Here is a 15,878-nt window from a genome sequence, read left to right on the forward strand (position 1 = left end):
TTTTCAACAGTGTATTGCGTAATAAGTAATTAAATAAACATCATTAAAATTGCCCGACGGCAGGATTCGAACACAGGCACTTTAGCCCAGAAGCCTGATATTGAAACCATTAGGCCACGGACGCATGTATCGGCAAGCGAATGAAGCGCCCTTATGAATTAATCGCGGGCATGCCAGTGCCTTGAGACGCTTGGCGCGTTTCGATTTGGCCACCTGGACAAGCTCAATCATTGCAATTAATAGCAATTGTACGCGTTCCCAGCGTCTTTTGCACTTCGAAGAATACAAATTGCGCCGAAATATACGACAATAAGACTTATACAGCGTAATATACAAAGCCACAAGAACGTCTGAATCCACAAGCACGAAGATCAGACAAATCCATGTACTTCCCATCATTCCCATGGTAGGACAACGACTGCAGTGCCAGAGTTCCCTCTAGTAATTTTTGTAGGAAACTCTATGTTCTAGCCCATAGAGTTTCCTACAAAAGTTACTAGAGGGAACTCTGGCGCTGCAGTCGTTGTCCTACCGAAGGGCAGCGGATTGGGCGAGTTGGTGTTGCATGGTAACTATAAATTCAAACAGCGCTAAACGACAAGACCTCATTCTCCTCAACTCCTCATTCTGGTCTTGTCGTTTAGCGCTGTTTGAATTTATAGTTGTCCTACCATGGGAATGATGGGAAGAGAATCCTGAATGAGGGCTTTCCAAGGGTTCTTAGAAAAAAGATGCTTCTTGAAAATTCTCGAGGGCTCATATGTAGCAGCTCGCATATGTAGGAATGCGATTTGTTCGCGATGCTAATAATTTGATCACCTGTTTTGGTAGCTGTGGGCACGAGAAATTTAGACACCTAACCGCACCAAAATTCAGCTATTATGAAAACGCGGAATTTCGATAAAAAGATTCCATTTGCCGCTGTGGTGGTTTGAAGGAAGGCGATAGAATAAACTAAACATTGTAGAAAGGGAAGTAAACAATCTGCGCAATCGCTCTATCGCGTTGTTTGACAAAGAAATGGACAAAAAATGTGCTTAACGTGATTCAGAAACATATCTACACAGGAATGTTCAATGGTAGAAATTACATTTACCGCTACAGAGTAGCGAAGTTGCCCTGAAAAGTGGGACCAATATTTTCCGACCGCCCAACAAAGGTGAAGTGCGCACAGTATGTACGGCAACACTTGCTTTGTTCACCGCAGTAATGCCACCCTGTAATGGAGACAACTACGACAAACGGTCCGCATTTCTTCCGCAGCGAGCAGCGAGAAAAAGTGAAACATTTTTTACCGAGTCGGAAATAAGCCAAGCGTGTTCCTGACGGTATGTAACGGCATGCCGCCGGAAAAAGGGGGTCCATACCTCGGGGTTCAAATTCCGCAGACACGGCATGCGCTTCAGCGTAGCCGTCAATTTGCGGTTGAGCAAGCGACGTTTTTGCATTTTCTGTTCCGCATCAGCATCTTCTAGGCAGCGAGGGAGCACCTTGAAAACCAGCACGACGGGGGCCTTCTCGTTGAACAATCAAGGCCTAAAATTTAAAAGAAAACACAACTATTAGCGCTTATTGTTTCAAATTTTGTGATTTCAGTAGACTTACCTTGATGTTGTCGCATATTTCTTGTCGATCCATGTTGCTTTCAAGGTCGTTTCCGCCAACATAAAGAACGGCGAAATCGACACACTCGAAGCGCAGCCGCACTGCATTGTAGCCAGCAAAACTGAATGTGCAGGCTTTCATAGAATCAATTAGGCGCAGGCGCGACCTATTTAAGAATTTAACCTGACTCGCCGACAATGACGCCGCTGTTACGACTTTGCACCGGTGCCACCACTATTACGACTTTGAGGTGGTCCCGTAGCGCTCGTCACCCGTTTCGTGACAGAGCGTTGGTAGCGAAGACTCCGAGTCAGGCGTCGGTGAGAATAACAAAAGGGACTTTATACACTATATACAGGTCATTATACAGGACATGAAGGGATCGGCACTGGGGCCGAGAGCTCACAGCAAACGCGACTGTTCCCGCACGGCGACGTCCGGCGAAAACGCGTGACACATCTCACTCCAGTCGAGAGCGGCACTGGCTCCCGGTGGGTCGGCGGATCCGGTTTTTTTAGGCGGCCGCGTCGCGGCTTTATAATCCTCGAGCACCATTGTCACTCAAACGGCCCAATTCAAAGCCAGCACTCGACGGTCGTCCAAGAGGTCTAACCAGCGACCGCACTGGCCACCCCGTTCAAAGTTGGCGGGCGCGGTGACCTCCAGGCAAGGGGAGGTACGGCGCAGGGCTGTCTGGCACTAGGCGACACGTTTGAACATGTTGCCCGCCGATGCTTCTCCGGAGGACACCACTGCCTGACGGCTCAGCATCTTGACTTCTCAAGGGAGAATTAGGGCGCTGTGCCTTTCGGCGCAGCCCCGGGTTTGTCCAAAGTGCGCTCGCAGGATAAATTCTCCATCTTGCAGATTCGGAATCCGGGCTGGTGGTAATGGCACAACAGCATCCCCGCCCTCAGATAAGGCGCCGGGAAGACGAGCTGCCTCCACGTGGCTCGGATGCCAGGCGCGCACGTTCGTCAGGCTCGTCCAAGTTCACGTCCAGTGTCGGGACGCCAGGTAACTTCACGTGCCCAGGTCCGACTCGCCAGGACAGGAGCTCTGCTCACCGCGTTGTCGCCAAGGCACCTCAACGAGCTCCGCTCGGGTCGTTCCTAAGCCCTTGCTTCTCGCCACTGGTCCCGGTTGGTCGTTCTGCAGCTTGCAAAACCGACCGGCAAAAGGCAACACCCAACACGAACAACTGCCCTCTGTCTCCCGTCAAACACCAGACAAGGCTATATTCCAAATCAACCTAACTGAATTGCTATCCCCCTTTTTGCTCCTGCTGCAACAAGAGGCAGGTGTACGATCTAGTACACAAGGCTCAAACAACCATTTTTCAAATGAACAACACACCAAAAAATCAGGAACAATTAATAATCAGCAATAATAATGACAAATAGAATGGTTCCCTTGAAATCACTTGGACCGAAAACATACTACTGAGGAAGCAAATGAGGTCATTCATTCTTCCCGGTGATATTTTCGCGGAATCAGAAGCTGCTTATATTTGCGACCCTGCTTATCCGTGTAGCGGCGGTACAATAACCCAGATTCCTTGTAAAATGAAACCCTCTTTTTTTTCACTCCCCGTTTGACGCTCTTCCTCAGATCGGCTATTGAACAGTCTTCCTGTTGCTCGCGAACCAGAGTTTCCCCTTCAACTGCAGCCAGCTCCTGCCGGCTGGCGGAAACCGGAGCGAGTGTGGAGCCCGCGTCGCCTAACTGCGGCGTCGCGTCCATATCGCGGCTCCCACTCACTTCCAGGACACACTCGCCCAGGCCAGCCTCCGAGTTCTGCCTCTCCCGTGCCTGCTCGCCACTCAAGTTACCTTGATCGGTCCGTGTGCCGCACCGCTGTTCGCTCACCGACGCAAAGTCAAGTTCCCTCGACAGCGGGCGCGCTTTGGATCGCGTGAGGGGCATGTACGCTACGTCGGCAAAGAATGATTTGCCCTGATCCTTCAGCAGCTGCTCCGAGCTATTTGAGAAGAGGTAGGGAAAGTGCTCCGGGAGGGCGGCAGACACAGCGGCTTCTGTGTTAAGTTTCCCACACTCTCCTTCAACGATAACCGTTGCGATCGGTAAACAGACACTCTCCTCCTCGGCCACTTGCCGTATCCTAGCGCACTCTCCCGTAAAATCACTCGAGCAGACGAAAGACGGGTGGACAACGTCCATAGTTGCTGCAGAGTCCCGAAGTGCTCGGCACTTCTTACCGTTTACCTTGATTTCCTGCACATATGGCTCCAATAGTCGTATGTTTTTGTGAGTTTCCTGTATTGTTGCAAAAGCAATTTTCTCTTCGCAGTTCGCAGCGATGTGCCCTTGCCCTTTGCAATTGTAGCAGGTTAACGGTTTCCGTTTTTCAAAAGAACGCGTCGTATCGTTTCTCTGTTTTGTTGCAAAACCAATTTTCTCTGGGCAGCTCGCAGCGATGTGCCCTTGCTTTTTGCAATTGTAACAAGTTAATGGCTTCCGTTTTGCGGGCTTCCCGGAAAACCCACCTCTCCTATCTGCTTTTTCTACGCGCACTGCCTTGCTGTGCAAGCTGCGGCGGGTGTAATACTCTTCCGCTAACTCTGCTGCCTTGTTTAGCTTAACCTCCTTTAGCCTATCTTGCAGCCAGAGCCTGACATCCTCATCAATGCAACGGTAGAACTGCTCCAACGCGATGCATTCGACGATTTTGTCGCGGTCGTCGTAAACCTCTTCGCCCTGCAGCCATTCCACCAGGTCGGCTTTTAGACGAAACGCGAAGTCAACATTCGACTCCTTCCCCTTTTTTGCATACCGGAACCTCTGCCGGAAAGCTTCGGGCGACAATTTGTACTTCCGCAGTAGCGCTTCCGTCACATCACTGTAGCTCTCAAACGCCTCTTTCGATAAGCAAGTTATTACGTCTGATGCCTCCCCAGGAAGCAAGGCTAACAGATTCTGTGCCCAGAGGGATCGCTCAATGCTATTCCGTTAGCACACGTGCTCAAATTTCACGAGCTATTTGGCCATATCCTCTCCGACGAAAAAGGGTGGAAGTTCATCGCGTATTCTTGGAACGTTAGAAGTGAGAGTAGGCGCCGGCGCGCTATTTCGGGTCTCCAACTCTTTCATTTTAAGCTCGTGCTCACGACTCTCTCTCCTTTCCTCCTTTTCCTCCTCGCGACGTTCCTTCTCCCTTTCCCGACGTTCATTGATATTCGCCCAGGCCTCTTCGGCTTCCTCAGCCGTTACGTCCCCAGTCCTCATGACCTCAAGGATCGCATTCTTTCTTTTCGTTGAGCCCAACTCAATGCCCAACTCCTCACAAATATGGAGAAGTTCCTTGACCTTGTACTTCTCCATCGTTCACACTGTCCTCCTGCTGTTTACCCTTTTTGAATATACCTGCCGTACGCTACTATAATGCTACTAGTAAGACATATGCAAGTATTTCACACACTGCCCTGTTTACCCCCTCAGCATCCCCTGGTTTTCAAAACACTCTCACTAGGCTTGAAACACACAAGGTTAACACAATGCAACACCAAATCCTTCCCTAAGCTACTATAACCTGTGTCAGAGAAAGTCTGGTGTTTGAGGTAAACTTCAGGCACTCACCGCGCCGAGGTAGCCGATGCCGGTCAATCCCGTAGCTGCCATCCACTGTTACGACATCCCACCGCTGCCACCACTGTTACGACTTTGCACCGGTGCCACCACTATTACGACATTGAGGTGGTCCCGTAGCGCTCGTCACCCGTTTCGTGACAGAGCGTTGGTAGCGAAGACTCCGAGTCAGGCGTCGGTGAGAATAACAAAAGGGAGTCATTATACAGGACATGAAGGGATCGGCACTGGGGCCGAGAGCTCACAGCAAACGCGACTGTTTCCGCACGGCGACGTCCGGCGAAAACGCGTGACACATCTCACTCCAGTCGAGAGCGGCACTGGCTCCCGGTGGGTCGGCGGATCCGGTTTTTTTAGGCGACCGCGTAACGGCTTTATAATCCCCGAGCACCATTGTCACTCAAACGGCCCAATTCAAAGCCAGCACTCGACGGTCGTCCGAGAGGTCCAACCAGCGACCGCGCTGGCCACCCCGTTCAAAGTTGGCGGGCGCGGTGACCTCCAGACAAGGGGAGGTACGGCGCCGTGCTGTCCGGCACTAGGCGACACGTTTGAACATGTTGCCCACCGATGCTTCTCCGGAGGACACCACTGCCTGACGGCTCAGCATCTTGACTTGTCAAGGGAGAATTAGGGCGCTGTGCCTTTCGGCGCAGCCCCGGGTTTGTCCAAAGGGCGCTCGCAGGATAAATTCTCCATCTTGCAGATTCGAAATCCGGGCTGATGGTAATGGCACAACACCGTGCATGGACGGCATGACTGAACACGATCCAGCGAGGCGTACCACGCGAACGAACCTACGTGAGCCGGCAGTGGCCGCATGTGGCGCGTTCGTCTATTTGTCGTACAAAAATCCCTCACGTGACCTTATCCTAGGTGCCTAGGGACAGCATCATTTAGGGATTTTTGAGAAGGCGCGATGCTGGCGCCGAGCGACGCCGTGGCGTGTTCGTCCTCAGCGTGATCGTTCTCTGGACCGCGCGTTCTTCAACATTGCTCATGTAATCGTGCGTGCGTTGCTTGCGTGTTGTTTGTAGGTTCTGTGTTACTTGGCGGAAAGCCGTGAGTAGTGGCGGTGCGGCAATGCGGCTTTGGCCTCGATGAGCTCTGGCACTACAGAATCTGGGTTGTGTGACCCGTGCTTTCTTGAGAACCCGGCGGTGGTGACAATTGAAATATCGAAGTTATCTAGCCACCATATCGAAGTGGCCTAGCGCCTCGGCAGCGAAGTTCTGCGAACCGCGATGTGGCGTCGCCGTGTCCGACTTTGCTTAACGGACATAGAGGCATGTGCTGCTCGCTGCAAGTCATGTAAATGCAACTGCGTCAACCGCCCACTGTTCAGCTCTGAATGTCTGTTTGGTGTGCTGTGCATGAAATGATTGATGCAGCCGTGCAGCGGGGGTGGCGGAGGAGCAGAGTGGCTTAGGGTTTGCGCGTTCACAGACATGTGCCCCCGTCTTGGTCTCATTAGCGGCTGTCGCGGGATTGTGGTGTGCTAGCTCCTTGCCTAGTACGAAGTTTGCGACGCTAACACACAGCATGTTCACGTTTTTCCACGCTATATGTCATTTGCATGACGGCCGAGTTGAAAACGAGACATATAGTGTTCTTTGCGTTTGTGTGTTGTAAATTACTTTCTATTGTGGAAGTTCTGGGAGTCTTATTACGCAAGGAGTGCGAACGCAAACATAAACACATATGTGTGTCTGAAATTTTGAATTACCCATAATACCCTTTACAACTGATAAGTGGGCTACACGGCCTGTGTGAATCAGCTGCCGTATATTGCGATGTTCTTCCGTGTGGTAGACTGATGCATGGTGCGCGTTTATTTCTTACTGTTGTAAAAAACACTTGTTTATTCACTCAATACGAATGTATGGCTTCTTCGCCGCAGTACATTTTAGTTACGCGGTGAAGCATACTAAAAGTGGCAGGGGGCCGCTATCAGCCAGCATAGTATGTCCATTTAGGTGACCTGAGAGGCGGCGGGTGCGCGAGTGTATAATTAAAGAAGTCTTATTATGTCCAGTGACAGTGGCCCCTTTTCACTTTTAATATGCTTCACTGTAGTACATTGCTTAGGCTTCACCGCGAAATATTAGTGTTTTGCGAGAAAGATAATCGTAAAAAGCCTGATTATGAAACGTCTCTATTGTAGCTTGCTACACCGCAATACAGGGGTGTGATTAAGCGTCGTGCAGTAAAGCATACTAAGAGTCGAAACATACGTTTACACTGTGCTCATTACTTTCAATTGTGACATAATTTGCGAGTGCATCTGTGCTCGTGGTAAGCTTCATTGACAATTCTTTGTGCATTACAAATTAATATTGCAATGAAGCTTACTAAAGCACATTCGCCATTATGGTATGTGTTATTCACCTTCAATGCAGGAGCACAATGCGGATCCTTGCCCCTGCTTTTGGCTGGACTGCACATGCTCTTTGAGAATTCATTGTTCATAAGCGCACTGGTACTTTACTCTAAACTGGAGGGCTCAAGTTGATATGAAAGCACAACTTTTATTAAGGGGACAAGATGTTGCCAAGATGGTTGCAGCCGAGCTTTTTTTTTCTTCCAGGTACCTTTTCTACTTGAAGCTTCCATTGCAGTGTTTCGAACATCATTGAACCAGCACATAGTGTATATAAATATCGGACACTGATTGGGAACATCACCTAAGTTCATGCCTATAAATAGTAAAAAGACGTAGCATGACCAGACAATATAAAAGGAGGGGGTGGGCTGTAGCAATACTAAGTGTTAAATGGTGCTTTATCCTTTCCCTTGAGCTTTCTGTTTTTGTGCTTTTTATGAATCCTCCGCAGTAACCATGCGAATGCTGAGCTTGAGCTTGTTGGTTTCAAGTCTCATGGTTGTTACTAACAGAACAGTGTGATAAACGAACAAGGGCTTGGAGGCATCCATTCACCTTGCTTGCCTCATGGTGCTGCTTCATAAGCACCGTGAGCATCCAGGCCAACTAGGAAGGGAGGTTTGTTGCAATTGCTTCTGAACTTTATTGCCACCAAACCAACAGTGCTCTCAATGACAGCTTTTGGACAGTAGAATGCTTGCACCCAGCAAAGTCTTAAGAAGGAAGCATTCAGGATGTGCAAAATAGGCTTTTGAAGCTGGCAGCATTACTGAAGGGGCTTTGCCCATCTGCCCTCTTTATAGATACACAAAGATGATTTCCTCTATAAGAGGGATAGTTTCAGAGGTCGTTACATGGCAACAGTGTTGGGTGTTTAGTAGCTTGTCTTTGCCCACTGTTAATAACATGTTCCTTCTCCAGTGCCCCTGTGAAGTGCCTACTTTTTGGACACAATGTGCTCTCCATGCATGTTTAGCTTGTAAAGACATCTATTACCCCTTGCCTCAAGCTGATCCTTGCTGATGTCACCCAAAAAGGCCTTGGGGAGTGTAGCAATGTACACTTACAAAACACTGTTGATACCAGTGAAACCAAATTAATGGAGCTGCTGTTCTTTTTTTGCCCACTCCATCCTTGTTAGTTACAATGAGCAATGTCCGAACAGAAGGCATATGTAGTTGGTCATGCATAGCCTGCGCACTAAGACTTGTTGGCATGTTATGACCTTAGCACAGTGTTTATATGTAAAAACCTTCTGATGTGTTGATGACTTCCTTCTCTTTATCATACTTTGCCTGGTGGAGCCAGCAAGTGGGTCAACCAGATGTTCAGCAGGCTTCCCACTAGTTTTCCCAGAGTCTCCTTATCAGGGTGCTGCTCATAGATAGCTGTTTTCTTGACCTTGCACTGCACTTCAACCATGGCCACACCTGCTGAACCTATAGCATGCGATCAAAAAAGTGCTATACATCATGTTGCTCCCAACTCGTAACATGTGCTACAAGGCCTTGAGGAACAACCTCATTTAATTACACCCTCATGATACTGTATGAAGTTTCGCATGATAATTGCGACAATTAACATCTGCTGGTTTTTTAGTGTTATTCCTGTCTAGCTTGCTGAAAGCTTTCCTGAGTGTTTCAAAAAGCAAATGACCGCTGCTAGACAAGAAGTGCTTAAAATAAGGGTCGCTATAACCACATATGTCACACGAAATAAGGGCCACTGAGTATACAGGCGGTTTACTTCATATCCGACAAGCTTGGTTCTCCCTTTGCTAGTGAGTGAACTCAACTTGCCCCGAATACATGGCCTGTGACAAACTATGTGCCAGATGCTGTGTCCCCTGCAAAGCTGAAGATGTGTATGAGATCCTGACACCCTCCAGCGGCTTCTACACTGGGCAAACAGGCTACTATAAAAACGACTGCCTTTACTAATATGCTAATAACATGAAAACGGGCTGAAATTTGGCTATTCATTGGACCCAACTGCAGGTGCAAGCCACCCTTCCACCAGATGTGTGTTGTTCACAGAAACTGGAGCTATACAAATGCAGATAAAAACAATGATGTTTGAAAGTAGTAGAGCTGCACTATATTCTGCACAAGCAGTGCTATCTGCAGCGCTGGTGCCTTATAGCAACAATTCATGACTGCACCACCATGCAAAGGCACTATTCTTGAATTATTAACTTCTATTATATTTATGGTGGCCATATATTGCAATTACATATCATCCACATTGTGTGCAATATGGTTAAATGTCAATTATGATAGCCATTCCTAATCTGAAATGCAACAAAAGAGCAAATATAGGCAACAAATTCCAATTCAAAGAGACAAAAGGCAACCAGTGCACAGGATAAGTGACAGACTTCCTTTTATTGAAAAAGAAACGTGACATGTGTCATGCCACCACCAGTGGGTAGCAATCTTTCAAGCTTGGGTGACAGAGGCAAAACTTAGCAAAATGCTACAATCACGCTGTAAAACGGCCTTGGACACAAAAAACCGACATCATATTGTACAGAATGAAAGGGCAAGACTTCATCTAAGAACAGTCTATGGCACCACATACTTGAAATGGTGTAAAAAATGTTGACAAGCCCTACCCATAAAGGAAAAGCAACAAACACAGAAAACATGCCTTAAAATGCAATGTGCAGAGTCTGAAACCAAGAAAAAATAACCCGAAAAAGGTTTCGCTAAGTCTTTCAATGATTAAAATTGTCAAACTGTATCATCACTTCTTAATGAACCTGCACAGCTGAAAAGGAAGGAAGGAAAGCTCAATAGCAGGGCTGCAGAAAATGTCACCGAATAAATGTACTTTGCTTACCAACGATACCTGTGGTTTAGTTGTGGTCTGTGTATAAACTTTTCTTGTTTAGAATGGCTGAGCGGATAGGGAAAAAATGACCATAAGAGCACCAGGTGTATGCAGTCTACGCACAAAAAGCCACTGCTTTCTTAATTTTTTCTCTGTATTACTATTCATGAGTATTTCGGTGCCTTATTAGCACTGCTAACATCCCACTGCAAAACACAAAATTGGGCCACTTGTGGCATAAAGAAAATTGCAGTTTCACTCATAATGTGAAACAATGATGCAGTAGCTGGTGAAATATGCACAGGAAGCTTACTTCATGCAGTGTTTGCTGAAGTGAACACTTGCCAATGCAAGTCGGTAATCTCCTTAAAATAGTAAAATAAGTAAGAGTCCTATTTATTTGTGGGAGTTGTGCCTCAGTGTTGAAGTGGACAGACTCAGCTTTTCCTCCTCCTCTTTCATATCCGGACTTAGTCACTGATCTACACCAAAACTACCCTTTAGCTTCTTACTGCTGAATTCGTTTTGGTTTTCTCAAATCTATATTTGGGCTACGCATTGCTATGTCTCGTGCTTTGCTTGAGGAAAACAAGACACCAACAGCTCCATCCAGTAAATCTGAGAAGCCAAGCACTAGAAGAAGATTAATGAAGCAGATGCACCCAATCATTGTCATCACATGCAAGAAGAAAACTTAACATAGGACTGCCTTCACAAGTGGGAAGGTGATGTGTAAGAACTTGAAGGTGTGGATGCCAGCTCTATATACAGTATGCAGACATTGAGCAGGTGTTAGCCAATCTAGGCACCTGTTGGCTAGATTACGCTCTCCGGTATGAGTATTCACCACGACTGTACCTTCAGCAGAGTGGCTGAAACGTAGAATTGTGGACTGCCACTCTTTTGATCGTATGTTTGAATCCTCGCAGCACAATGAGAACTTTATTTGCAATATTCTAGCAAGAAATTCGGGAATTCCAGGGACAACACCAGTAGACATCAGAACAACCAGGAGAGTTAGCCCATAGCAGCTACTGCTGTAAAAAATAAGACTGGCATAAGCACAAGAATTGAGATGGGCATACTACATGCCTTTGTTCTGGTAGTGGTCCACTACTTTGGTGCTACAGTTAATGATCTCCACTGTCAATGGACATAAGAGTTCTTAAATTATACACTCGCGCACCCGCCGCCTCTCAGGTCACCTAAGTGGACATACTATGCTGGCTGATAGCGGCCCCCTCCCACTTCTAGTATGCTTCACCGCGTAACTAAGCTGTACTGCGGCGAAGAAGCCGTACATTTGTATTGAGTGAATAAACAAATGGTTTTTACAACAGTACAGAAATAAACGCGCACCATGCATCATTCTACCACACGAAAGAGCGTCGCACCATACGGTAGCTGACTCACACAGGCCGCGTAGCCAACTTACCAGTCGTAAAGGGTATTATGGGTAATTCAAAATTTCAGACACACATATGTGTTTATGTTTACGTTCGCCCTTCTTGCGTAATAAGACTCCCAGAACTTCCACAATAGAAAGTAATTTACAACACACAAACGCAAAGAACACTATATGTCTCGTTTTCAACTCGGCCGTCATGCAAATGACATATAGCGCGGAAAAACGTGGACATGCTGTGTGTTAGCGTCGTAAACTTCATACTAGGCAAGGAGCTAGCACACCACAATCCCGCGACAGTTGCTAATGAGACCAAGACGGGAGCACATGTCTGTGAACGCGCAAACCCTAAGCCACTCTGCTCCTCCGCCACCCCCGCTGCACGGCTGCATCAATCGTTTCATGCACAGCACACCAAACACACATTCAGCGCTGAACAGTGGGCGGTCGAAGCAGTTGCATTTACATGACTTGCAGCGAGCAGCACATGCCTCGATGTCCGTTAAACAAAGGCGGACACGGCGACGCCACATCGCGGCTCGCAGAACTTCGCTGCCGAGGTGCTAGGCCACTTCGATATGGTGGTTAGATAACTTCGATATTTCAATTCTCACTACGGCCGGGTTCTCAAGAAAGCACGGGTCACACAACGCAGATACTGTAGTGCCAGAGCTAATCGAGGCCAAAGCCGCATTGCCGCACCGCCACTACTCACGGCTTTCCGCCAAGTAACACAGAACCTACAACCAACATACAAGCAAAACACGCACGATTACATGAGCAATGTTGAACAACGCGCGGTCCGGAGAACGATCACGCCGAGGGCGAACACGCCACGGCGTAGCTCGGCGCCAGCATCGCGCCTTCTCAAAAATCCCTAAATGATGCTGTCCTTAGGCACCTAGGATCAGGTCACGTGAGGGATTTTTGTACGACAAATAGACGCGCGGCCCAGCGCCGGCCTTCCTCAAATGACCGTCTCGTCAGGTTCCCATGTTGGTTGAACGATCGCAGCGCCAGATTTCCCTCTAGGTATACTGATATGAAACTCTATGCGTGCTCCGATGCGAGAAGTTGTTTCCCTAGCCACCCGCCAGATAACGCAACATGTCAAATCAGCTGCTTAACTCCCGTTTGCAAAAGCAGTTTCTGGTTCATTCTACAAAATGCAGGCAATTACCGATGTTTACATACACCTCAAACAACTTAGGCTACAATATGCTACCATGTGAACGATGTTTGCTCTCGATTAGACGAGTAGTTTGTGGACAGCAATATTTTAAAGGTCAGGAGTGCCGCAAACGTGCACACGTCAACATCATGCATCTGCGGTCTTTTTAGTAGCGCCATCTTTAAACAATTACGCAGAAGTAAGAAACACGGTGGCCGTTCATACCTGGATCTGGTGAAAAGTACGCACGCTCCAACAATGTCTGTCTGCAGTCGTCGGTTTCTTTTGTGAGGGCTGTGAGGTTTCAAGCTATTTGGGATTGTGATCCGGCCTTTGTGCGGCCGAGGTACTTTGTCGTGCCATCGTCGGATGCCCGACTGCTACTAGAAGGAGCAAAGCGCCTGTCGGTGATCTCGCGAGAGGAGCCTCTGCTTGACGCAGGTAGGAAATACGGCCGCCTGCATTTTCTGTATTACTCCCCTCACGCAGTTCGCCACGCCCCTGTTCGGCACTACTGGATTCATACTTTGTTGCGGACAATACACCTTCGAATCGCCGTGCCTTACACCAACTTTGAATGAGCCTGCTGGCCGAGCACCCTTTCGTCACAGTCGGCTGGCGTTTTGTTTTGTTTGCTGTTCGTCGTCGCTCCTCGCCCAGGCAGCTTATTTTTTCGCAAATGCACTGCGGTGCCTGGCGTCACCTGTTTCCTAGCTAGCCGACAACTTTCGCCTGCCCACTCCTGTCATCCGAGTGGCCGACGACAGGAGTCAGAATTAATTTCATTTGCAGTGGACAAACACTGGTGTTTGAGGGAGTTTATTGTCCGACTATATGCAGAACCGAATATTGTTCTAGGTTGACTGTTAAATTGGTGCGCAGTTAGCATCCCGTTGCTTCAGTTTGTTTCAAACAACACGCACCAGCCTAGCTTGCGCGTACTGTTGACTGCCTTGACATATGCTCGAGGCTGGTCGCCGCTCCACGCTGACGGCATGATTCGCCGTGTCGGGGCTGAACGGCGAGAGACACGCATCGCGAATCGGCGCACGCTATCGGTGCTAAAAGCTATAAGTCATCTGCCTGCCGTAGTTCTGACTGTAGCAGGTCAGAACATTGATTCAGGCCGACCTCTCAGCTCTTCTATCGTAACAAATACCTCTCATCAGCCTGCCGAGAATCATTGTGCCGGTGGCCGCGTAAAAGTCGATGTAGGCATCAATCTCCAGAGAGGTAAAAAAAAAAGAAAGAAAAAATGTGCCGCTTAACGCTAAGTCTCAGTAAGCGTGAACGAATTCGTTCTAGCCTGCAGGGAAGATATCACTTTCCCTGCATAGTGCAACGAACCTTTGCCGACCCCTGGCGTCCCATGTTTATACCGGTGTCACACGCGGCACTTTCAATCGCGATCTAAAAATTCGGTCTGGATCGGGCTTGACCGCGATAGAAAATGCCCTGTGTGAGCGGGGTATTAGCGTAAACCATAGTTTCTAAATTACCCTAGAGGGTAATGTGGCACTAGAGTCTGCGGGGCCTCTCCTGAGCGTTACCTCAACCTACATGGGAATGATGGGAAGTACAGGCTTCGGATTGACTTCGATCTTAAGACTAGTGGCGTTGGCTTGCGACACAGTAGGTGAAGCTATACTAAAAAATTATCTCTTGAAATTAAATTTCATTTCTGCAGCATCTTGTATAATCCACAACCCATTACATAAACTTTGTACGACTTTGAGATTGAAGCACCGTTTACCACCAGGGCACATAGAGATTCTCACTATATTACCTAGAGGGAAATCTGGCGCTGCTGCTCTGTGGTATACTGCGATACAGTGATGTTGGGTGGATGCCACGGACGCTCCTGTGTCGAGGCTTCAGCGACTTCGTTCGTAGCTAAGCACTTTTTTTCTTTATATTAGCTGATGTTTTTGAAGTGTTTTCGTTTGCATGGAGCAGGAGCGCAAATTTTGAATTCGTGGTAAGCGTGGTAAACGTACCGGCTTTGTCTAGGTCTGGCGGTTTCCCTCGTTACGCCTAGGTGCTAGGCGGGACCTATTTGATAGACTTATTTAACTATCTCAGCTAGCTCTTCGAAGTGATTTGGCGGACTTGCTCGTTGAGCCTAAGGACGTAGGCCTAGCGATGAAACCAAAGAAAGGGAAGGCCGCGGGGGACGCGGAGCAAGTGCAGTGCGACGAGTGCCTGCGCTGGTGCTCCCTCGACGAGACCAGTTTCGAGAGCTTAGCAGACGCAGAGGAGTCTAGCTTTACGTGCAGGCTGTGCGAAGGGGTCAGGGAAGCAGTCCAAAAACTGGAAGGAAATTGGACAGCCAAGTTCGAAGAGCTGAAAGCAGACCTGAGGGAGGAGCGGGAGAAGCGGGTAGCTTTGCAGGCGAAAGTCGCCGAGTTGGTCAAGGTGGAAGCGGTCCAGGCCGCGCAATTAGTAAGAACCGTGGCCGAGCTTGGAGAAGAGAGGGAAAGGAGAGCAGAACTGCTTAGGCGGCTCGATGCGCTTGAGACGCGGGCAGCGGAGAATGATGGGTCGGGCACCAAGCCGGTGGCAAAAGCACAGAAAGTAGGGTAGACCCTACAGCCGAAGTGGGAGGCAGGAAGCCAGAGCAAGCGGGAGTCGGCTCGCCGCCGGTGAATCGGCGTAGTTATAGTGAAGCAGCGCAACACACCCCGAGTGAGGCGACACTGCAGCCACAGGGGTGCCAGCGAGCGCGAGGAGAGGAGGGGAACAAGCTAACCCCAATGAATGAGCTCATAGCCGATGATAAGCATAACCTGGAAGTTAGGAGGGAGGGAAAGAATGCCCTAGTACTTATCGGTGGTGATTCAAATATGAGGAGGTGCAAAAGAGCTATAATGGAGCGT

At 48.5% G+C, this 15,878-nt stretch overlaps 1 protein-coding gene across 5 annotated transcripts in view; it reads left to right on the top strand.

The window, feature by feature from the left end:
• Nucleotides 1–13,213: 13,213 nt before the first annotated feature.
• The window catches only part of LOC126526693 (nuclear distribution protein nudE-like 1), a 463,503-nt gene continuing 460,838 nt past the window's right edge, over nt 13,214–15,878 (top strand). For 2 of the 5 annotated variants that reach the window (XM_055068353.2, XM_050174556.3), the window contains exon 1: nt 13,215–13,443. The gene's annotated coding sequence lies outside the window, so the exon portion shown is untranslated. Of the gene's footprint in view, nt 13,444–15,878 lie in introns of all 5 variants that reach the window. The other 3 variants (XM_050174557.3, XM_050174552.3, XM_050174554.3) reach the window with 3 other exon arrangements.

The sequence above is a fragment of the Dermacentor andersoni genome, chromosome 8, assembly GCF_023375885.2.
Source record: "Dermacentor andersoni chromosome 8, qqDerAnde1_hic_scaffold, whole genome shotgun sequence".
Taxonomy (NCBI): Eukaryota; Metazoa; Arthropoda; class Arachnida; order Ixodida; family Ixodidae; genus Dermacentor; species Dermacentor andersoni.